Source organism: Rhinoderma darwinii, chromosome 3 (assembly GCF_050947455.1).
Source record: "Rhinoderma darwinii isolate aRhiDar2 chromosome 3, aRhiDar2.hap1, whole genome shotgun sequence".
Lineage (NCBI taxonomy): Eukaryota > Metazoa > Chordata > Amphibia > Anura > Rhinodermatidae > Rhinoderma > Rhinoderma darwinii.
The window spans coordinates 158871909-158895799 of record NC_134689.1 but is presented as its reverse complement, the minus strand read 5'-3'; the positions used below and the strand labels follow the sequence as shown (position 1 = coordinate 158895799).

Here is a 23891-nt window from a genome sequence, read left to right as displayed (position 1 = left end):
AAGGGAATGTGTTGCCAGAAAAACATGTTTTTTTTTAAAAAATTAAACATTTAGTGTGTGGGTGATTAAACATTGTTCAAATTTTTTTTATTTTTTTCACGAGTCAGGAAATATTATAAATTAATTCTAAATTTATAATACTACCCATTTTTGGTCACTAGATGGAGCTATTCCCAAAATTGCAGCAGTGCAACATAGGGTTAAAAGCCCTCGCTCTAGTGAGCTCTCAGCATCCCCCCCTCCTTTATCCTGGCTAGTGCCGGGATAAACGAGGGGTTTGAACGGTGTAACCTCCTACACTGTGTGTCGCCATTTTTTGAGCTAACACACAGTGTAGTAGGTTTACATACAGTAGTAAACACACACAAACACGAACATACATTGAAATCTCTTACCTGCTCCTGCCGCCGCGGCTCCCTCCGGCCCGTCCGCTCCGTTTGCTGCCGCTGGTCCAAGTGCACAAATCCGGAAGCTGCGACCGGAAGTAGTAATATTACTGTCTGGCCGCGACTTCCGGTCCACAGGAAAATGGCGCCGGACGGCGCCAATTTTGAATTGGACTGTGTGGGAGCGGCGCATGCGCAGTTCCCACACAGACGCCGTACACGGAAGTCAATGGGACGGGAGCCGTTCGCGGTCCCTATGGGACTGTGGCTGCCGTATTCCATGTCTGTATGTGTCGTTAATCGACACAGACAGAAATGGAAAAAAAATGGCAGCCCCCATAGGGAAGAAAAAGTGTAAAAATAAGAAAAAGTAAAACACAAACACACAAATGAATATAAATGTTTTTAATAAAGCACTAACATCTTTAACATATAAAAAAATAATTTGTGATGACACTGTTCCTTTAAGATCAGGTGGCAAATTGATCCTTGCAGAAGTGACGGGTAACCATAACCGCCCAACTGATTGTTAGGACTTTCGCTTATCCAGACTGTGACCCATAGGAGGCGCACCTGGCCGGAAGTAAGAGTATGTATGTGGGCTAATCCTCCGACGCCCGATCTGAATGAGTTGCTGATCATTAAGTAACATCTCTGTAACTAGAAAGTTTATGGAATATCCACAGGCCCCTGAGACAGTGAGACAGTTATAAATCACACCCATCCCTTTTAAATACAACATAAAGTAGGTTAATGTACACTGCACCGAGGGACTTGCAATAATTGTGATCTTGTTGACAATAGTTATTTGGCTGCTGTTTAGGAGACAGGATCAGAGACGTGGTTGCCCAACGACAGTCTAAAATATTTAGCAGAGCGCGTGGGGGGGGAAACTCCATGACAGTCTAAAATATTTAGCAGAGCGCGTTGGGGGAAACCACCATGACAGACTAGAAATAGGCCCAGGATTTAGAAGAGTGCTTCGAGGAGCCCTACGGACAGACTAAACACAGGAGTTAGCAGAGTGCCTAGGGAATTCTCATTGACAGACTAAGAAAGCCGAAAGTCTAGCAGAGGGCATGGGGACTTCTGATTCAAAGTATGCCCAAGGTAAAGTGCTGGCCAGCCGGGAATGGGGGCATAACACCCAAGGTACAGGGTGTGGACAAACAGCAGCAGATATTGTTTGGAAACGATGCGGGGACGGTGCAGTAAAGAACCTGGAGAAAATAACAAAAAAGGCGGGAATGTCCGAGTAGTGGAATCCTCAGTTATACCAGATGGGATGATTTCTTGAGAGATGATGGGCCCTGGATTAATAGACAGAGTTGCAGAGAACAGATAGAAGTGATTGAATGTACCAGAAAAAAAACAAAAACAAAAAAACACTAGGGAACACAGATGTCAGTTATCAGTAAGAATTAACCAGCGTCTAATTCTATAGATAGACATTCTAGTAGAAAATAATGTGCCAACTATAACTCTTCTATGTACAGCTTTATAAACCAAAGGTTTACAGAAACAAGAGGTTTCCAGGGGTGACATGCGATCAGTTATTAGCCAAACATTAGAGAAAGGCGTCATCTCAATTCATAAAGGAATCAATTAACTCTTCACTTCCTAAAAAGGGAACATTGGGTGAAATGTTCAGGGATTATTGATAGAGAGAGAGATAGACGTGGATTAGGTATTGGCTAGAAATAGAGTTAAAGCCAATAGGATAATTTTAAGTGTAATGACCACGGATTGAAGGAGAAGTGAGATTAATAAAGTGAAGATTCTTATGTATTTCTATCCAGATCTGCTTGTTGGAATATACTGTATATCATCTGTCCTAAATTGTCACTAATGAAATTTCCTCTCGTTATAGGAGTTTTCCAAGACATTTTAAACAATACTGTAAATCTTTTTCCTTTTTGGTTTATTTAACAGTCATTTTAATAATTGCATGGAATGTCTAACAAGATATTGTTAATCTATAGTAACCGTGTTAGACTAATAGAACTAATGATAAGAGAATAATGTGTGTTAACGTGAAGATGTTTGGTCATTGACTGACAGGAGCACATGGTGACATTTTGACCTTGTAGCTCATACGTTTTAGCTAGTAAGGGGTTAATGCTACATTCTCTGTTATCTGTAGTATAGCTGTGTCTGCAGAAACTGCACATTTAGTGCAAAATAAGAACTGTAACTTAAAGATTAAGAGGAAAAAAGCCTAATAAGAACACAGGATTGAGTATTATATGTTTTATGTTTATATGTTATATGTTACGTTATATGTGTTTTATGTGTCGACCACAATGAAAAACTTCATTCATATTTAAATGTAATATGATGCGCATTACTAAATGAAGATTATAGTTCATTGGATGAATAATCCAAGATTAGGAGTTTATACACAGTCATTCTAGTTATATACTTGTTTTACCAAAGATACACACAAAAGGTATACCTGTGTGAGATTGGATTCTCCGTACTGAGAGTGTCTGGGAACAGCTGGTATTGTGAGTGACTGGTGTGTGTGCTGAACTATTTTTAAAGGGAAATGGTTTCTTTGAAATCACCACATGATAAGCGATTCAACGAGAAAGAGTTTTTTTTATGTCATTGTTACATTTTAGGTTATTATTATTTGATATGAAAAGTTTCTATTGGCATATGATGACACATATAGTGCACGATATGTTTCATCATTTGTCTTAATAGATTGGTTTATTTAATAATTGACATAAACTAATTAAGGAAAGAAATATTTTGCAAACCTCTTAATGATTTATAAGAGTATCCTTTCTGTTTAATGCTGGTATATGCACATGACACACACACACACACACACACACACACACACACACACACACACACACACACACAGAGAAACATATTGGGAATATATTTTATGAAATGAAAATGCAAATAAGATGACAGCATTCACGAGAGCTGTTGTCACGGTTATGGTGTCAGATTCCTGTCCAGTCAATCTTATAGTTTCTGACATCCTTGCAGCAATTCAGGTTGTCATTCGATATAAGTCTGATGGACAGATTGAAGTTACTGATGATATGCAAAATTGTATGTGTGCTGCACTCTATGAGAGATTGCACTGAGAGGAAGACCTCACATCTCAGGAATATTAAGGACGCATCTCTGTGGCCCCTGTGATTGTTAAAATTGTTTGCAAACAGCCCCAAACCCCAGTTGAAGCCGTGCCCTCCGAGCCTCCCACAGTTGAAAAGTATTGATAACCGAACCATACATTGATGTACAGTGTTACAGTGTTAAACCCTACTACATTGCTTCCGCAGGGTTCAACAAAGGAGGAAGAAATGGATAGGTTACATGGATAGGTTATATGGTCAATGGGAGACTTGAGAGGGAATGGGATAAGTCACAGGAAATAATAGACCATGAATTTCCAGCCTGGTGGGAAGTTGGTTTCCCAGCACATTTGATTCCCCAGTACACAGGTCACCAACATAATTGTATTGAATTAATGAAAATAGAGATGAAAACATTAGAAAATGCAACAGGGGATCCAATATCTAATCCAGCTTTTGAGTTTCTTTTGCAGATGGTTCCAAGTACCACCATGAAGGATGCTACAAGACTGGGTATATACTGTTACTTCCCGAAACAGAGGTAATAAAGAAACAACCACTCCCATCCTCCGTGTCAGCACAGGAGGTGGAGGTGAAGGGAATCGCTGAGGTGTGTAGACTGAAAGAAGGAAAACCGCAAATATATATATACTGACTCTATATATGCTTTTGGTATTGCACATGATTATGGCCTAATCTGGAGGAGCAGAGATTTTGCTGCATCCACGGGTAAACCCATAATGTTGAGTGAGTGAGAGAACTGTTTGAGGCTCTGACACTGCCAAAGCAGGTAAATATACGTAAAGTGCAAGCTCTTACTAAAGTGCAAGCTGCCCCCGAAGCGAGGGGAAATAGACTAGTAGACAAGGCTGCAAAAGCTGCAGCTCTCATGTCCCTCATAGAGGAGGACGTAGTATTCTTGACCGGCATAGTATCTGGTCCCATAGACATGATAATATTAAGTAGATTACAAAGTCTAGCCACAAAAGAGGAAAAAGGACATTAGCAGACAAAAGGTGCCAGTGAAGGGGAGGATGGAATATGGAAGGTGGGTAACAGGATGTGCCTACCCAGAGTCCTCTTCCCCATGATAACCCAACTAATGCACGGACCAACGCATGTGTCAAGAGAAGGAATGAGTGAAATGGTGACCAAATGGTGGGTACCCCCGGGGATTCAGCAAGTGCTGCTGCCAGATTTGTCCAGAGGTGCATGATATGTGTCCGCCATAACATAGGCAAAACTGTGCGGGTTGCAAAAAGGCATATGGTAAAGGCAGACTACCCATATCAGCTATTGCGGATTAACTCCGTTACCAAAGGTGGGACAGTATGAACATGTACCGGTCTGTGTAGATCTGTTCTCGAGGTGGCTTGAGGTGTGGCCAGTAACGTGGGCCACAGCAAAAGTAAAAGATGGCTCTCAGAAGTGGTATGTAGATATGGGGTCTCTGAGACAATAGAAAGTGATAGAGGAACTCACTTTACTGGAAGATACTCCAAGAAATCTTCCAGGTCCTGGGTATACAGCAGCTTTTCACACCCCGTATCCCAAGAGCAGTGGGAAGGTAGAAAGGTTGAATGGGACATTGAAGTTAAAGATCCAGAAGGTCATGGCTGAAACCCATAAACCCTGGACTGAGTGCCTGCCTATTGCCCTCTGACCTGGCCAGTTAGGTGGGAGCTCTGAAGAAACAGCTCACGCAGATGTATAAATATGTTTATGATTCCATTCCAGATCCTAAGTGATAGGAGGACATTGTTTACAGCCGGGGACTTGGACGTGTTTAAAGAGACACCGTAAAGCACCACAGCCGCTCCGTACCAAGTCCAACTCACAACTTCCACATCCGTTACATTGGAAGGACAGAACTTGGACACGCCGGTCACTGCTGACAGGTCCTCAATCACGAGGCTGAACTGTGGGTCTCGTCAAGCTCCAGCTGACCACCATCTTCTCTGTCATCTCTACATTACCTATTGTCTAAATGATGAGCTAGAAGAAGAGTTTAATGACAAGTTTATCAAACATCAAGTGATATCAGTATTGACTAAATTACTGGACTGTTGTATATGTCTCCACTCCCCTCTTTCTTCAAAAACGATGCCAGATCTGAAGATAGATGAAGTTATTGCTTGGCCTTGCAGTCCCATCTCTTTTCTCTAGCGCTTAACCCTTACTCTCCTGGAGTTGTTTCTCTTGTAATAGCAGCAGGGGCATTGGTTCCCTGGCTGTTTTACCGTGTAAGATATTCAAAGAGGGAAGCGCTGTGGAAAATAGATCTCAGGCCAGGAATACCGCCGTCCATGATTAGATGTTACCCCAATGACACCGTGTGATGTGTAAACATGGGTCAGGTTAATAAAAATGACATGTTGTTTGATGCTGTAAACCTCACCGGCTGTGAGGGAAGAGACACAAAATATGTATCTTGTGTGGGGGTAAAAGCAACTGGCGGCTCCCAGTGCTCCGAGACAGCTAGCAAATGGATGACGCAGGGTCTAGAGGGTGTAACACGAGGTGATCTAACTAATAAAGAGGGTGGCATACATGAATGCCACCGGACAGGACATGATCTTGTCCTCCTGGATTGCAGGAGTGTTAAATCACTCCAGGGATGTGCTTCCACCCAACATGTATGTCATATATGTGGTTGTAAAGCATATAAGTGGTTGCCACCCAGGAGACCAGGAGTATGTACCCGAGCCAGACCACAATCAGCTACTTAGATAGAGATATTTTATGTTTAAACTTGTAACATGTTTTATTGCAAAAGTATCAGCAGTCAAGAAAACAGCACAGGATATAAAAGTGCATGAGGTCCAGACCACCCACCACCCTAAGAACCGAGGTGGGAGGAAACATTCAGAGCCACCTGTTTACGTGACACTAAATGCTTCCATACCTGATAAAGTCATCTGTCAAGCCATAGAAAACCACCAAGATAGATGGTATTGCCCGAATTGTGAAACCTGTAATTCCCTAACTCTTCAGGTGTGTACAGTATGTAACGCTGTACTCGCACCTATTGCTAGACACGTATCCTGAGTATTCATCTCGAAGTGAATGGCACACGGTGCCCTGGTTTAGGGGAGCTAACCAGAACGTAATCTCGGACGAATATTCTAATATATGGCTAAGCAAATTTATGTTCAAAAGAAGGGAATTGTCAAAAATATTTTTAATTATCTTTATATGTGTGAACATATATTGCTTTTGTGAAAGTGATTAGAATGGGTTTCAAAGATAACATTTTGCATGGACTCCATCTTGTATGGTAGGCATCCATTTTGGATCATTGGAATCTATCTTTTGGCCTGAAGGAGCTATCTTGAGGTTAATAAGTAAAAAGTAAATATCAGCAGCGTCCTGAAGCAATTCTATGTTATGTGTTCTTGAATTGAATGTTTTATTACTCTTTTAAGGAGCAGATCAAATAACCTTGGTGGATGGACAATGGCTGTTTACCATAAGTCAGCCTTGGATTCAGGCCTCTGTTTAATTAATTTAAACTTATCTGCAGTCTCCATTCTCTAGTGAGATAAGAAGTAGAGACAAATTAACTTGTGTATCTGAGATGTGTGTCTTCCCATGGGACAAGGTTCAGGCCACCTGGGGCTTGGAGGGTGAAGAATTATTATAATGCATTGAAATAATTCTTATTGGCTGAATCAGAGTCATTATCATATTGTAGATGATTGGCTGAAACCAAAGCCTACACCTTTCCTGTCATTATACCATATGTGGAGTTTTGGGATATTACCATATATAGAATGTTTATGTTTGCAAGTATAAGGTTACCACCTACTCTCATTTTCCTATAAATAAAGATGGATCCGCCCCCTAGGGCAGAGACTGTTTGAACACTGACGCTGCGTGTCATGGTCTCTCTCCGATCCACCATTGAGAGAGCATTCACTAATTTGGAGCTCATAGACAAATGCAGATAATGTCCAACGTTAACAGACATACTAAATTCTGCAGCGACAGAGCGCAGCATCTGAGGGGTTAATCTGCCGGATCGGAGAGTAGCTCCGGTCCTGGCAGTTACAGGAGGGTGCCAGCTGTATAATACAGCTGTCACCCCGCGGTGATGGTGCCGGCTCTGCTTCTGAGCCCGCACCATCACTGCGCCGTACCTATACGGCGCTTTGCGGGAAGCACCTCCCGACAGCGCCGTACATGTACGGCGCATGTCGGGAAGGGGTTAAATAAGGAGCTGCTCACTCCACAAATTGTCTCCGTATTGGATTGTTTTGTGTGTATATTGCTTGGACAGAGTTTAACATGAGCGCACCTGATGAATAATCTTTACAACTGCTTTGATTCCTAGGCAGCACCAAAATAAGTTAAGACAGCTCAGCTACCTAGCAACAGGCCGGGCCATTAGAGGTGACCACCCTGGATCTTCACTCTTGTGGTCCAGCATAGTACATATTGCTTCTCCCTGCCAGGAGCTATCTTCAAGAGCAATAGAAATCAGTTCTCTCATAAAATGTTATGGCAATGATCTCTTTATCTATATAGAGCTTTATGATAACAACATGCTTGTAGGGGGCTGATATCACATGGGGAATACCTATTATTACTTAGGTTCATAACATCTTCAGTGCTGGAGCGTTGGCAGACTTGGAACGGCCTGGGCCCCCTGGCAATTAAAAAAAAACATGGTCCGATTACCATCATAGGTATGATGCACTTGAGCTGGCACCGCCTGAATGTCCAGTTCATACGATGGTGGCGCAGGGAGCCGTCGGCCTCCTGCTCTACCATTCACCCCACAATGCCTGCTGTGCGCGATGACATCCCTGCATCTCACGACATATAGCACAAACCGGAGACCTATAGATGGATCTCCTTCAATCATTGTGGGAGCGGGGCTAGGTATATTTTTTTTATTTTTAGGGTGCATTATACTGTGTGTGGGGACACTATGGGGGTATTATACTGCGTGGAAAGTAGTCATGACAGTCTGGGTCAGATGGAGATAAAAGAAAGTGAACAACTCCAACCAGATATGTCACCTGAGAGTCACTGTATTAAGTTGTACTGTATTCATAGTGTGATAATGCTCTGTAGAGTGCCAGTGTTGAACTAGAACACTGCATGGTGATATTATTGGTTAAATTGGTCTACATGGTAAATATATGTGGTCATGGTGTGGCGGTATTATTTGGTCCTTCTGTATTGATATTTGTTACATGCATGACGCTTATTGAAAGGTAAAAATATATATTCTATATACACACACATTTTTATGTTTTATGACAGGGCAGATTATTTGGCGACAGGGTCAACTCATTTACAGATACATGTGGCAGGTCCCACAATGCTGATTTTCACTATAAAGGTAAGTTCACACGCAGCGTAAACACTGCAGATTTTCCACAATGGAATTAGTTGCAGAAAATCTGCGGCATATTACAGTAGCAGCAGAGCGGATGAGATTTCAACAAATCTCATCCAAACATCACGTAAATGCGCAGTGGAAAAAAATGCTCAGAAATTGACCTGCGGTGCGGTTTTTTAAATCCGCTGCACGTCAATTGTATTTGGGTAAACGCTGCATATTTGTTGCGCGTTTTCCCCATCAAATTCAATGGGGAGGTAAAAAAAACAAACCACAACAAATAGCAGAAGTTGCGTTTTTGGCAGTGGAAAAGCAGCGATTCTGCTGCAAAAACAAAAATTTGGCACGAATTTCCTGCAGTGCACAGGGAGGATTCGCTGTGTGCTTTTACGCAGTGTATCTGCCCTGTGTGAACAAATTAATATGCGCATTGGATTTAAGTGTCATAAACATTTAATTATTAGTTTTTCAATTAAACTCATGGATGGTATTGTGTCTCAGGGTATGTTCACACGGCCAAATTTCAGACGTATACGAGGCGTATTATGCCTCGTTTTACGTCTGAAAATATGGCTACAATACGTCGGCAAACATCTGCCCATTCATTTGAATGGGTTTGCCGACGTACTGTGCAGACGACCTGTTATTTACGAGTCGTCGTTTGACAGCTGTCAAACGACGACCCGTAAATTTACTGCCTCGGCAAAGAAGTGCAGGGCACTTCTTTGCCACGTAATTTGAGCCGTTCTTCATTGAAATCAATGAAGCACGGCTCAAGGTTTACGAGCGTCTCAGACGCCTCGTAAATTACGAGGAGGAGCTTTTACGTGTGAAACGAGGCAGCTGTTAACAGTCTGTCTTTTCACACGTAACTGCCTCTCAGCGTGTGAACATACCCTTAGGGTATGTTCACACGGCCAAATTTCAGACGTATACGAGGCGTATTATGCCTCGTTTTACGTCTGAAAATACGGCTCCAATACGTCGGCAAACATCTGCCCATTCATTTGAATGGGTTTGCCGACGTACTGTGCAGACGACCTGTTATTTACGCATCGTCGTTTGACAGCTGTCAAACGACGACGCGTAAAAATACAGCCTCGTCAAAAGAAGTGCAGGACACTTCTTTGGACGTTTTTGGAGCTGTTTTCTCATAGACTCCAATGAAAACAGCTCCAAAAACGGACGTAAAATAACGCCGCAAAAACGCAGCGAAAAATGCGAGTTGGTAAAAAAACGTCTGAAAAGCAGGGTCTGTTTTCCCTTGAAAACAGCTCTGGATTTTCAGACGTTTTTGTTGACTACGTGTGAACATACCCTGAGGGCTCTTTGGATCATTGTAATCAATCTCAGACACCTGTGGTAATTAGTTTGCCAGGTGTGCCCAATCAAAGGAAAACTACTTAAAGAGGCTCTGTCACCAGATTTTGCAACCCCTGTCTCCTATTGCAGCAGATCGGCGCTGCAATGGAGATAAGAGTAACGTTTTGTTATTTTTTAAAACAAGCATTTTTGGCCAAGTTATGGCCATTTTTATATTTATGTAAATGAGGCTTTCTAAAGTACAACTGGGCGTGTTTACAGTTAAAGTACAAGTGGGCGTGTATTATGTGTGTTACATCGGGGCGTGTTTACTTCTTTTACTAGCTGGGCGTTGAGAAGAGAAGTATCATCCACTTCTCTCCACAACGCCCAGCTTCTAGCAGTGCAAAGACACAGCGTGTTCTCGAGAGATCACACTGTGACGTCACTCACTTCCTGCCCCAGGTCCTGCATCGTGTCGGCCATATCGGCACCAGAGGCTACAGTTGATTCTGCAGCAGCATCAGCGTTTGCAGGTAAGTAGCTACAGCGACTTACCTGCAAACGCCGATGCTGCTGCAGAATCAACTGTAGCCTCTGGTGCCGATGCGTCCTCGCTCGTCCGACACGATACAGGACCTGGGGCAGGAAGTGAGTGACGTCACAGCGTGATCTCTCGAGAACACGCTGTGTCTTTGCACTGCTAGAAGCTGGGCGTTGTGGAGAGAAGTGGATGATACTTCTCTTCTCAACGCCCAGCTAGTAAAAGAAGTAAACACGCCCCGATGTAACACACATAATACACGCCCAGTTGTACTTTAACTGTAAACACGCCCAGTTGTACTTTAGAAAGCCTCATTTACATAAATATAAAAATGGCCATAACTTGGCCAAAAATGCTCGTTTTTTTAAAAAAAACACGTTACTCTTATCTCCATTGCAGCGCCGATCTGCTGCAATAGGAGATAGGGGTTGCAAAATCTGGTGACAGAGCCTCATTAAGGACGACGTTCCACATTATTAAGCAGGCCACAGGTTTCAAGCAATATGGGAAAGAAAAAGGATCTCTGCTGCCGAAAAGCGTGAAATAGTGCAATACCTTGGACAAGGTATGAAAACATTGGATATTTCAAGAAAACTTAAGCGTGATCATCGTACTGTGAAAAGATGTGTGGCTGATTCAGAGCACAGCCGGTTTCTTTCAGATAAAGGCATAATGTGGAAGGTTTCTGCCAGACAAATTAATAGGATTAGGCGAGCAGCTGCTAAAATGTCATTGCAAAGCAGAAAACAGGTATTTGAAGCCACTGGTGCCTTTGAAGTCCCACAAACCCCAAGGTGTAGGATCCTCCAGAGGTTTGCACGTGTGCATAAAGCTATTATTCGGCAACCCCTAAACAATGCTCACAAGCAGAAACGGTTGCAGTGGGCTCAGAAATACATGAAGACTAATTTTCAAACCGTGTTGTTTACTGATGAGTGCCGTGTAACCCTGGCTGGTCCAGACGGATGGAGTAGTGGATGGTTGGAGAATGGCCATCATGTCCCAACAAGGCTGCGACGTCAGCAAGGAGGTGGCGGAGTCATGGGGAAAGAGCTGGGTTGCCCCTTTAGGGTCCCTGACTGTGTGAAAATGACCTCTGCAAAAGTACGTAGCGTTTATGACTGACCACTTTCTTCCGTGGTACAAAAAGAACCGTGCCTTCTGTAGCAAAATTATCTTCATGCATGACAATGCACCATCTCATACTTTCAAAGAATACCTCTGTGTCATTGGCTGCTATGGGCATAAAAGGAGAGAAACTCATGGTGTGGCCCCCATGTTCCCCTGACCTCATCCCTATTGAGAACCTTTGGAGCATCCTCACGCAAAATATCTATGAGGGTGGGAGGCAGTTCACATCAAAACAGAAGCTCTGGCAGGCTATTCTGACATCCTGCAAAGATATTCAAGCAGAAACTGTCCAAATACTCACAAATTCAATGGATGCAAGAATTTTGAAGGTGATATCAAAGAAGGGGTCCTATGTTAACATGTAACTTGGCCGGTTACGTTTTTTTTGATTGATAGCTTTTGATTTCTGTAAATATGACCTCCTGATGCTGCAAATTCAACAAATTACCATTTTAGTTCTCTTTACAACCTTTGAAATGTTTTGATCTCTGTCGTGCATAATAATTTGAAACAGTGCATTTTGAGTTTTTTTACTTCTAAAAAAAAATCTGTTAGATTTGTTAATAAAATTTGCATTATACTCCAACGGTTGATGGCTTGAAGATTATACTGACGGTCATTTGCATCGACTATCTAGGAAAATCAGCAAAAAAAAACAACATTTGCATAATAATTTGGAATGCGGTGTAAAGGGGTTGTCCAGTCCCCAAACATTGATGGCCTATCCTCAGGATAGACCATCAATACATGATCGGTCAGGGTCTGACTCCCAGGATCCCCGCCGATCAGCTGTTTTGAAGAGCCCACCGTAATTTTACAAGCGCTGCTTCCCCTTCATTTTCTACACTGCTCACTGTGAATTACCGACACTTGTAGCGGTGGTTCACAGTATTACAGCCTTGTCTCATTCAAGTGGCTGGGAGAAGGCTGTAACACTATGAACCACTACTACAAGCATGTCCGTGATTCAATGAGCAGTAAAGGAAACTAAGGGAAAATAGCGCTGCTGCCCCTTCAAAACAGCTGATCGGAAGGGGTGCCAAGAGTCAGACCCCGACTGATCACATTGATGGCCTATCCTTAGGATAGGCCATACATTTGTTGTGACTGGACAACTCCTTCAAAGGCCATGTAAACCTTTGTAGCCTAGTTTTTTAAAAAATTCAATGTGTAATGTGATTTAAAACTTTTAAAATAAACGTTAAATATTCTTCACTTTTTGCAACGCAGCTCCTTTGTAAGAATTATACATAGAAATGCCGTAAGCCGAATCAGTCAGTTGAACCGACAGCTCGGCTGACAGCAGCTCCTGTTTGCCTCTGAGGGTATGTTCACACAGCCTATTTACGGACGTAAATCGGGCGTTTTTGCCCCGAATTACGCCCGAAAATAGCGCCTCAATAGCGCTATCACTTCTCAATCACTTCTTTGGCCGTAATTAGAGCCGTTATTCATTGACTCCAATGAATAGCAGCGCTAATTACGCCCGTAATTGACGCGGCGTTCAAGCGCCTGCACATGCCGGTACGGCTGAAATTACGGGGATGTTTTCAGGCTGAAACATCCCCGTAATTTCAGCCGTAACGGACGCCCTCGTGTGAACATACCCTAAGGCTTTATTTACACGAACGGGTGTGTTTTTGCGCGCGCAAAAAACGCTATATTTTTTGTGTGTTGCAGTTCAGTGTTTGGTGCATGGCTGCGTGTTTTTTGCATGTGTGGTATAGTTATGACACGTGGTTTTGAGGTTTATAAACAGAAATGAAGGAGGTAGTTTTATTCCCGTCATTTCTTCAACAAATGTAGCGCGAATCACGCGCAGCACCCGGAAGTGTGTCCAAGTGCGGTTTTCACGCACCCATTGACTTCAATGAGTGCGTGATGAGCGAAAAACGCTAAAGTATAGGACATGCTGTGAGTTTCACGCAGCGGACACTCGCTGCGTGAAAAACACGGAATGTCTGAACGGCCCCATTGACTAGCATAGGTCCATGCGACGTGCATGATTTTCACGCGTGTATCACGGAGGTGAACTACGCTTGTGTAAAAAAGGCCTAACAGGGTAACCCCACTACTGATCAAATCTAAGTTCCTTAGTGTACGTTCACACGGCTTTTTTTCGGGCCGAAAAATCGAAAGACCGCCTCCAAACATCTGCCCATTGATAGCAATGGGAAAAATGGAGTTCTGTTCTGACCAGGCATTTTTTTACGTTGCCGTTTTGAAAACCGCCCTCGAAAAAGTGCATGTCACTTCTTGAGCTGTTTTTGGAGCAGTTTTCATGGACTATAGAAAAACTGCTGTCAAAAAACATGTTTGATTAAAAACCGGCTGAAAATCAGGCGCGGTTTTCCCTTGAAAACAGCTCTGTATTTTCCGATGTCTTTTGCCAAGCGTGTGAACATACCCTTAAGGTTCTGTGTTAAAGGCTACAAAAGGTTTACAGGGTCTTTAAATAAGTGTTTGTGGATCCACTGAGTCTAATATGCGATAACATCCCACTTGAACCCCAACGGCAGATGTTGAGGGAAACAGGGCATGCTGGACTTCAGTGTCTGGCAGCAACTTATCTCCCTATCACCCATAGAATAAACATCCATGTTTATGGGGGGGGGGGGGGGGGGGGAAGAGATGACAACCATATGTATGGTTAGCTTGTACGAGAGGTGCAAAAATCTGATTCTCAACCAGGACCAGGGGCCAACGGATTATAGTCTGTACGAAAGCAGTGGGAAATTAAATATAAAGGTGTTTGTTCCACCATTTATTTTTATTATTAGATGACAAAGCTTTTACAGGTTGCACAAATAAAACTAGTTCATTTTCTTACAATGACATAAAGTATACAAAGTATTTTTTTCTCTTAGCAGCTCTACATGCAGAATTACACTTTAAACCTTAAACAGCCATACACACATTCCCCGTAACAAAACAAGCAGCAAGAAGCAGGGGTCAGCACACAACAGCATGGGCGACGTCATCTTCAGGACACCTCATTTTCTTTACCATTTATGTCACACTTTGGGAATTGCTTCTTTGTGGTAATGCTGGGATCACTAGGAAAAAATATTGTTCTATTAGTATAACATTTTATTATAATTCTTTATTTAAACTCTTGTTTAAAATGTACAAAAATGAAAGGAGAAAAAAAAATAAAAATATTTTTACATTGAGATTCAGAATATGGAAAATAAGCAAATATGACATTCCAAGTCAAGTTATCTGACGCAGCAGATTACAATGGGAGTCATTATACCTTTAGCCTGATCACAGCACCTGCATATGTTAGATGTGTTAGGATAAACTGTGTGGAAGAACAGGTACTTTAAAATCTTATCCGGATGGTACAAAGTTTGTCTCTTGAGCCTTACGCGAGACAGAAAAGGACATCGTGAATGATTTTGCCCATTCATCAGGAGTAGGGGAGACATTCAACCAACTATTTGAGTAGGAGGGTTTCAACTCCAAATCCAAGAGGAGGTTGTGTGTCTAAGAGGAGTGGCTATTGCTTTCGGCGTTGTAGACCTGGAGGAGTACAAAAGCTCAAAGGGGGTAAGATCCCTGTGTAGATTCAGCACTCGTCAGACCCTACAATAGGAACGTTTAAGTTGTTTGAAAGTTAGTAAGATGTGTTTATGTAACTCCACCTTGTATAAAAGAATCTATTTTATTTGAAGAATCATCTGTTTCTTTAAATTGTCTGAAGAATTAGGTTTTTATTTTTTTAGAGAACGTTAGAATTCCTTGTTACGGAGAATATAGCTAAATATTTACCAGTTCTTTCAAGTCTGCCGCCCCATATCGTCTGGGCATATGGTTTGTTTACCATTGTTATGGGGAATAGGCTGGTGATTTGACAGTCCGTGATGTTGCATGTTATGGAAAATTGTAGTCTTACATGTAAAAAGCCTTTCATGCTTGCGATTGGCTCAGCACGAGCTACTCCCCATTGTATGTAATTGGCGGATATAGAGCCAACGTCACATTGTAAGTAATTGGATGACCTCAAGCATACTCTCCTTTTGAAAGAAATTATTGTAATTGCATTTCTATCAATAAAAGCAGAGAAGGATATGTGTACGTACAAAGCATTGCCTCTGTGTCTTCTCTCTGATATATCGATATAACTTATGGATCTGGATAAGTATACTGAAGGGTGTCAGTTGACACACCATTCTAAAACTTCCGTCTAATATTTTGGCCAGGATTGCCTCAACAGTTCAAAATAGTCCCATTGGGTTCTATTTGTTCTAGAATATTCTGGTACTAGGTCTCAATAGGGTTTAGAGCCCCAAGAGGACAAAACCTGTTTAAATACAGTCAAAGGTATTTCCGATTATATATCTTCTAGTTGTATCCGCAGCTTGGATGATGTTTTTTTGCGAGATATCAAGAATTCGGGTTAGTGTTGCAGCCATACAGTAATAGGACGCAGTCTGGCAGTGCCAAACCCACTTTGTTTTTTCCCCTGAATTAAAATGCTACGGGCTATCCTGGGTCCTTTAGATGCCCAAACAAAGCCTCTGAATATCTTGTTCAGAGTTGGAAAGCGTAGTCTCAGGGGTGTACAGGCTATTGTTTGGAACAAATAAAGTACACATGGTAGAACATTCAACTACAGTATATTTATTCTGCCTAGCCAAGATATAGTTTTGCCTTCCCAGTTAGAGATAGTATAAAATTAAATGATTGGTCCTGAAAGGGTTAAACAATTTAATGCACAGAGTAATTTTTTTTTTTTATGCTTTTGTTTTTTTCCTCCCCGCTTTCAAAATAAATCAGAACTTTATTTTTTTCGTTGACAACCATTTGAGGGCTTAGTTTCTATGGGACAAATTGCAATTTCTATCGGCACTATTTAATATGTGATGCACTGGGAAAAGATTCAGAATTGGGCGGAATTGGAAAAAAAACAAACAAAGTAGTTCCGCCAGTTTTTGTTATGGGTTTCATTTTTACGGTATTCACTGTATGGTGAAAATGACACGTTACCTTTATTCTGCTGGTCAGTACGATCACGGGGGGATACTAAATTTATATAGATATATTTTAGTACATTAAAAATAAAAGTTTGAAACAATATTTTGCAGCGCCATATTGGGCCCGTAATTTAAATCTTTTTGTGTAGAGAGCTGTGTAAGGAGTCTGCACAGGGAAATCTGTAGTTTTTATTGATACAATTTTTTGGGAATGTTTTTCATTTCAATAACTTTATCAAATTTTTTTAAGGGGGTTGAAGTGGCAAAAAAACATCAGTTTGGCCGTCTGAAATGTTTTCCCCTGCTATGGCGTTATTTGTATTGGATATTTATATTTCTATCCAATACACGTAGTGGCGTTCGGACATAGGGATACCGAATGTGTTTATTTTTATATGCGATCTAGGGAAAGGGGGGAGACTATTTCTCTTTTTTTTTATTCATTTATTTTTTTAGCCTCTTTAGGGGGCTTGAACCTGCGATTAGATAGCTTATGCCATAGTCTGCAATATTACAGTATCAGTGCATCGCAGGCAGCGCTTAATAGCAATATTCATATAGCAGGCCTGGGAGCTTTCAGGCGGATCCCAGCTGCTATAGGAACACCAGCTCCCGCTATCCCAAAATTGAAGTAAAAAAAACACCTCAGATGCCTGTGGTCACATCAGACCACAGCATCTGAGGGGTTAAGTGCTTGCGATCAAAGAGGTCTCTGATCGCAAGCATTGCTGCTGGGTTCCGATTGTGCAGCACAATAGAGACCCGGCGGCTATGGCGCCCTATCAACTTCTGAGCGGGCACCATTTTTAAATAACCCTCTCCGGACGTAAATAGCCAGTCTAGTGATGGGAGAGGGTTAAGCAAGACCATTTGGAAGTCAGTTACTTTAAAAGGGAACCTGTCACCAGCATTTCACCTATTGAACTTTACTTATCCCTCGCTGGCCGCTGCTATCAAACGTTCATTGCCGTTATTCCCTCTCCTAAACTCCTCTTCCGACTGTAAATAACGGTCGGCAAACATTTTGCGCCTTTTATCGTAATAATCCAGTGTCCCTTTGTGCGCACACACCAGAATAGGACACCAATGCACAAGCGCAGGATTGTGTGTGCTGGGGGAAGGCGAGGAGCTGTCAATCAAAAGTAAGGAGGCGGAGTAAACTCAGAAAGACTTTTCAAACGTCAAACGAAGATATGACTCTTATGCTCATTATCATACGGTGTGGGAACACTAAAAAACTGAATACTAAACTACAGAGCCGACTTAGAAGACAATTATAGGATATATAGAAATAATTTTTCACCCACTACCACCAGGTATTGCTGGTTTAATAGGTGAAATGCTGGTAACAGGTTCCCTTTAAAGGCTAAGGATTTAAAGGTGTATTCCCAACTATCTCCAGAACATGAATCACTGGACCACATCCCACCAGGTGAAGTGGCTGGCATCCAGTCAGAGAAAGAATGGAGAGGTGGCTCTGCACAAGTACACAGCAATGTCCATTGATTCCTATAGGAATGACATAATCAGCTGCGCAAGTGGCTCTGGGATCCTCGCATATAGGGAGAACGAGGGTCTGGTGACGCCTGGTCACTGATTCTCAGCTGCCACATACCCTATAGCTGCGCTTGGCTCTTTCTGCAATTCAATAGATTTCAATTTAAATGGCAGTGCTCAAACACTGCTACCAGTCTGATAGCCAGGTCTATCTCGAACACTCCTCACAAGTACAGAATGGTGCAGAAGCAGGCACCTAGCCATACAGGTTAGGAACGGTTCAATAGGCGTTTGTGAGGGCACACATCCGCAGCAGTGCTTGGTATATAGTGGCTATAAAAATTAAAAGACACGCCTCAACATTTGACAGATCCCGACTTCACAGCGCAGGTATACGATTTAGGCCAGATTCACACGAGCGTGTGCGTTTTGCGCGCGCAAAAGGCACTTAACAGTTCCATGTGTCAGCCCCGTATGATGCGCGGCTGCGTGATTTTCGCGCAGCCATCATCATCATTATGACACTCCGTTTGGATGTTGTAAACAGAAAAGCACGTGGTGCTTTTCTGTTTACATTCATAGTTTGACAGCTGTTGCGCGAATCACGCTCGTCCCACGGAAGTGCTTCCGTGTGGTGTGCGTGATTTTCACGTACCAATTTACTTCAATGGGTGCGTGATGCACGAAATACGCACAAAGAACGGACATGTTGTGAGTTTTACGCAGCGGACTCCCGCTGTGTAAAAATTACAGACTGTGTGCACGGCCCCATAAACTAATATAGGTCCGTGCGAGACGCGTTTAAATCACGCGCGTTGCACGGACCTATACCACGTTCGTCTGAAAAAGCCCTTAGATAGAGAAGTGTCTGACAGGAACTTGCTAGAGAGGTTAAAGAGGCTCTGTCACCAGATTTTGCAACCCCTATCTGCTATTGCAGCAGATCGGCGCTGCAATGTAGATTACAGTAACGTTTTTATTTTTTAAAAACGAGCATTTTTGGCCAAGTTATGACCATTTTTGTATTTATGCAAATGAGGCTTGCAAAAGTCCAAGTGCCCCTTAGTGACCAGCCCATTTTAGGCCCTAATGACCAAGCTATTTTATTCGTTTTTCTAGTCGCATTCAAAGAGCTATAACGTTCTTATTTTTTCGTCTACATAGCTGTATGAGGACTTGTTTTTTGCGGGATTAGTTGTGCTTTTTAATAGCACCATTTTAGGGTACATATAATTTTTATATTAACTTTTATTAACCTTTTTGGAGGGGGGGATTATAAAAAAAAACCTGAAATTCCGCCATTGTTCTATGCGTTTTTAAATTGACGCCGTTCACTATGCGACGTAAATAACATGTTACCTTTATTCTATGGGTCGGTACGATTACGGCGATACCACATATGTAGAGGTTTTTTTATGTTTTACGACTTTTGCACAATAAAAACACTTTTGAACTAAAATTATTTGTTTTTGCATCGTCGCTTTCCAAGAGCCGTAATTTTTTTATTTTTCCATCAATGTAGTGATTTTTGGGCTTGCTTTCTGCGGGACAAGACGTAGTTTTGAATGGTACTGTTTTGGGGTGCATGGGACTTGATTCATTTTTATTATGACTTTTTTGGGGGCAATGGAAAAAAATTGCAATTTCGCCATGGTTTTTTGTGGTTTTTTTTTATTACACTTTTACTAAATAAAACCACTTTTTATGGAAAAAAATGGATTTTTTTACTGTACTTTTTATTAATAATCTTTATTTCACTTTGATGACTTATTTTATTAGTCCCACTAGGGGACTTTACTGTGCGATCTTCCGATCGCTGCTATAATGCTCTGGTATACTTCGTATACCAGAGCATTATTGCCTGTCAGTGTAAATCTGACAGGCAATCTGTTAGGACGTGCCTCCGGCGCGTCCTAACAGGCATATGTCCAGGGCAGACCTGGAGGCTTTTATCAGGCCCCCGGCTGCCATGACACCCCATCGGAGACCCGCGATTACATTCGCGGGCCGCCGATGGGTGACAGAGGGAGCTCACTCCCTCTGTAAACAAAGTTAAATGCCGCGGTCGCTATTGACGGCGGCATTTAACGGGTTAAACGGCCGCGATCGAAGTAAACTTCGATCGCGGGCGTTGGAGCAGGAGCTCAGCTGTCATCAGACAGCAGAGCCTCGGCTCCTGCCTGCACGGGTGACCCGTGCAGGACTTAGACTAGGCTGACGTGAAAAGGCGTCAGCCTAGCCTAAAGCCCATTAGTGACAGACGTAAAAAGGCGTATTAGTGGTCACTAAGGGGTTAAAGTAAAAGTCCAAGTGGGCGTGTATTATGTGCGTACATCGGGGCGTTTTTACTACTTTTACTAGCTGGGCGTTCTGACGAGAAGTATCATCCACTTCTCTTCAGAACGCCCAGCTTCTGGCAGTGCAGACACAGAGCGTGTTCTCGAGAGATCACGCTGTGACGTCACTCACTTCCTGCCCCAGGTCCTGCATCGTGTCGGCCACATCGGCACCAGAGGCTACAATTGATTCTGCAGCAGCATCAGCGTTTGCAGGTAAGTAGCTACATCGACTTACCTGCAAACGCTGATGCTGCTGCAGAATCAACTGTAGCCTCTGGTGCCGACACGATGCAGGACCTGGGGCAGGAAGTGAGTGACGTCACAGCGTGATCTCTCGAGAACACGGCTGTGTCTGCACTGCCAGAAGCTGGGCGTTCTGAAGAGAAGTGGATGATACTTCTCGTCAGAACACCCAGCTAGTAAAAGTAGTAAAAACGCCCCGATGTACGCACATAATACACGCCCAGTTGTACTTTTACTTTTCAACACGCCCACTTGTACTTTTGCAAGCCTCATTTACATAAATACAAAAATGGTCATAACTTGGCCAAAAATTCTCGTTTTTTAAAAATAAAAACGTTACTGTAATCTACATTGCAGCGTCGATCTGCTGCAATAGCAGATAGGGGTTGCAAAATCTGGTGACAGAGCCTCTTTAAGGCTATGTTCACACGGGGTATTTTGCAGAGTTTTTTTACGCGGAAACCGCCTCGCAAAACTCGGCAAAAACAGCCCGAAAACGCCTCCCATTGATTTCAATGGGAGGCGTCGCGTCTTTTTCCCGCGAGCAGTAAAACTGCCTCGCGGGAAAAAGCAGCGACATGCCCTATCTGCGGGCGCTTCCGCCTCTGACCTCCCATTGACTTCAATGGGAGACAGAGAAAGCGTATTTCGCGCTGTTTTATGCCCGCAGCGCTCAATGGCCGCGGGCGAAAAACGGCGCGAAAATCAGATTGCAGGGAGAGGAAAATCTGCCTCAAAGTTCCAAACGGAATTTTGAGGCAGATATTCCTCCCCCAAAATACTCCGTGTGAACATAGCCTAAGAGGGAGCGGAACGGGGAGGCGTTAGGATGAAAATCTCCCTGTTATGGAGGACTCTTTATGGCGAATTAGCATACGACCAGCGAAGACATTAAAGTTTATTTTTAGAGTTTTGAAAGAAACAAGACATGTAATAAAGGTATGTGGGCAATGCTTTTTGCAATACCAGACCAACAATGTAAGTACCTTGAGTGAAAAATCTGGTGACATACGCCCTTTAACTGGTTCCTGACCGCTGGCTGTGTTTTTACAGCCAGCAATCAGGGTCCTTAAAACCCGCGCCATAGACTTTTTACGGCTCGGGTTTTAACTTGCTGCCCGAGCGATCGGGCAGCTGAATGTCGGGTCTCCGGCTGTCAGTGACTGCCGGGGACCCTGAAGAGAGGATAGAAGCAACTTTCACTGCTTCTGTCTTCTTCGATGTCTTTTTACACAGTGCTCAATGAACGCGGTGTATAGAATAGAGGCAGCGGCCGCGCCGCTGTCTCTATTCCTCCCGGTGTTCATGTGACTGGTCACATGATCGCCGGGTGCCGTTAGTGGCAGGCTGCTGCTAGGTCTTACTAGACCCAGCACAGCCCTATTAGTGACAATCGTCACTATGAGAGGGCTGATTTGCCCTGTAACTGGGGCTGCTGTGCAGCTCAGTTAGTGTGGAAAAAGATGGTGTAAAAGAAAGAAAAAAAAATATATAAAAGTTCCCCACCTTTGAGGGACAGACCATTGTAATAAAAAAAATAAAAAGTAAATTGCAAAAAAAAAATAAAAGTAAATACCCACCGCAAAAACATTCCCCTCCCGCCAATCATTGTCGTAACACTAGCCCGGACCCAATCACCCTAATATATTAAAATTTACGGTAGACAATGACTATCACAAACAAAAGGTCTATTTTAGGGTAAAACTATGTTACAAAAAAAAAAAAATAGCTGAAATGTAAAAAAGCTTATTTTTTTACTATTTTAAAAAAAATTGAGAAAAAAATAATAATTCCAAAATAGCAAAAAGGATGTGTACAAAAACAATAAAAAAAAGAAACCTGCATTGTCTACAGAAAAAAACATCACAAAAATCACGTCGTTAGCCCAACAAATAAAAAAAAGTTATAGCCATTTAACTAATGCGTGCTAAAAATGGCTAAACGGTGTCTGGTCGTGAAGGCTCAAAATAGCCTGGACCTGAACTGGTTAACCAATCACGTTCATAACTGCTTGGTGAGAGGTCACATAGCAGGTAAGGCAGCATGCTGTTAAAGGTTTTCGTACCCAAATCATTAAAGGCATAGATAGGCTCTAAGGGTATGTGCACACACAAAATAAAAAAACGTCTGAAGACACGGAGCTGTTTAAGGGATACCAGCTCCTGATTTTCAAACTGTTTTTAATCAAAGTTGCGTTCTTTTACGGCTGTTTTTCTATAGAGTCAACGAAAAACGGCTCAAGAAGTGACATGCACTTTTCTGCGGGCGTCTTTTTTTTTCGTGCCGTTTTTGGAAAGCGAGGCATAAAAAAGATGCTCCATCGGAACAGAACGCCATTTTCCCCATTAAGATCAATGGGCAGATGTTTGGAGGCAATCTGCTTCCAATTTTTAGGAAAATGGCTGAAGATACTACGTGTGCACATACCCATCAGGCCGGATTTACACAAGCGTGTGCGTTTTGCGTGCGCAAAAGGCACTTAACAGCTCCGTGTGTCATCAGCATATGATGCGTGGCTGCGTGATTTTCGTACAGCCGCCATCATTATGACACTCCGTTTGGATGTTTGTAAACAGAAAAGCACGTGGTGCTTTTCTGTGTACATTCACAGTTTGACAGCTGTTTTGCACGAATCACGCTCGTCCCACAGAAGTGATTCCGTGTGGCATGCGTGATTTTCACGCACCCATTGTCTTCAATGGGTTGGTGATGCGCGAACAACGCACAAATATAGGACATGTGAGTTTTACGCAACGGACTCACGCTGTGCAAAAGTCACAGACTGTCTGCATGGCCCCATAGACTAACATAGGTCCGTGCAACACGCGTGAAAATCATGCGCATTGCACGGACGGATTACACGTTCGTCTAAATAAGCCCTAATGGTGATGCCTTGACCCCACTGCACCCAGCAACGCGCTCTCTTGGCAGGCGTGTTTTAGTAAATACTTGTACTCCTCACAAAACAAAAGCTGGAGCATCTTTTCTCAGAACTATTCTTATAAAAATCCTCTGATAGTCC

The 23891-nt window shown here is 42.7% G+C and overlaps 1 protein-coding gene across 2 annotated transcripts in view; it reads right to left on the bottom strand.

Moving 5' to 3' along the window:
- Positions 1 to 14570: 14570 nt before the first annotated feature.
- The window catches only part of TMEM19 (transmembrane protein 19), a 67239-nt gene continuing 57918 nt past the window's right edge, over positions 14571 to 23891 (bottom strand). For both annotated transcript variants that reach the window (XR_012882388.1, XR_012882387.1), the window contains exon 10: positions 14571 to 14867. The gene's annotated coding sequence lies outside the window, so the exon portion shown is untranslated. The remainder of the gene's footprint in view (positions 14868 to 23891) is intronic.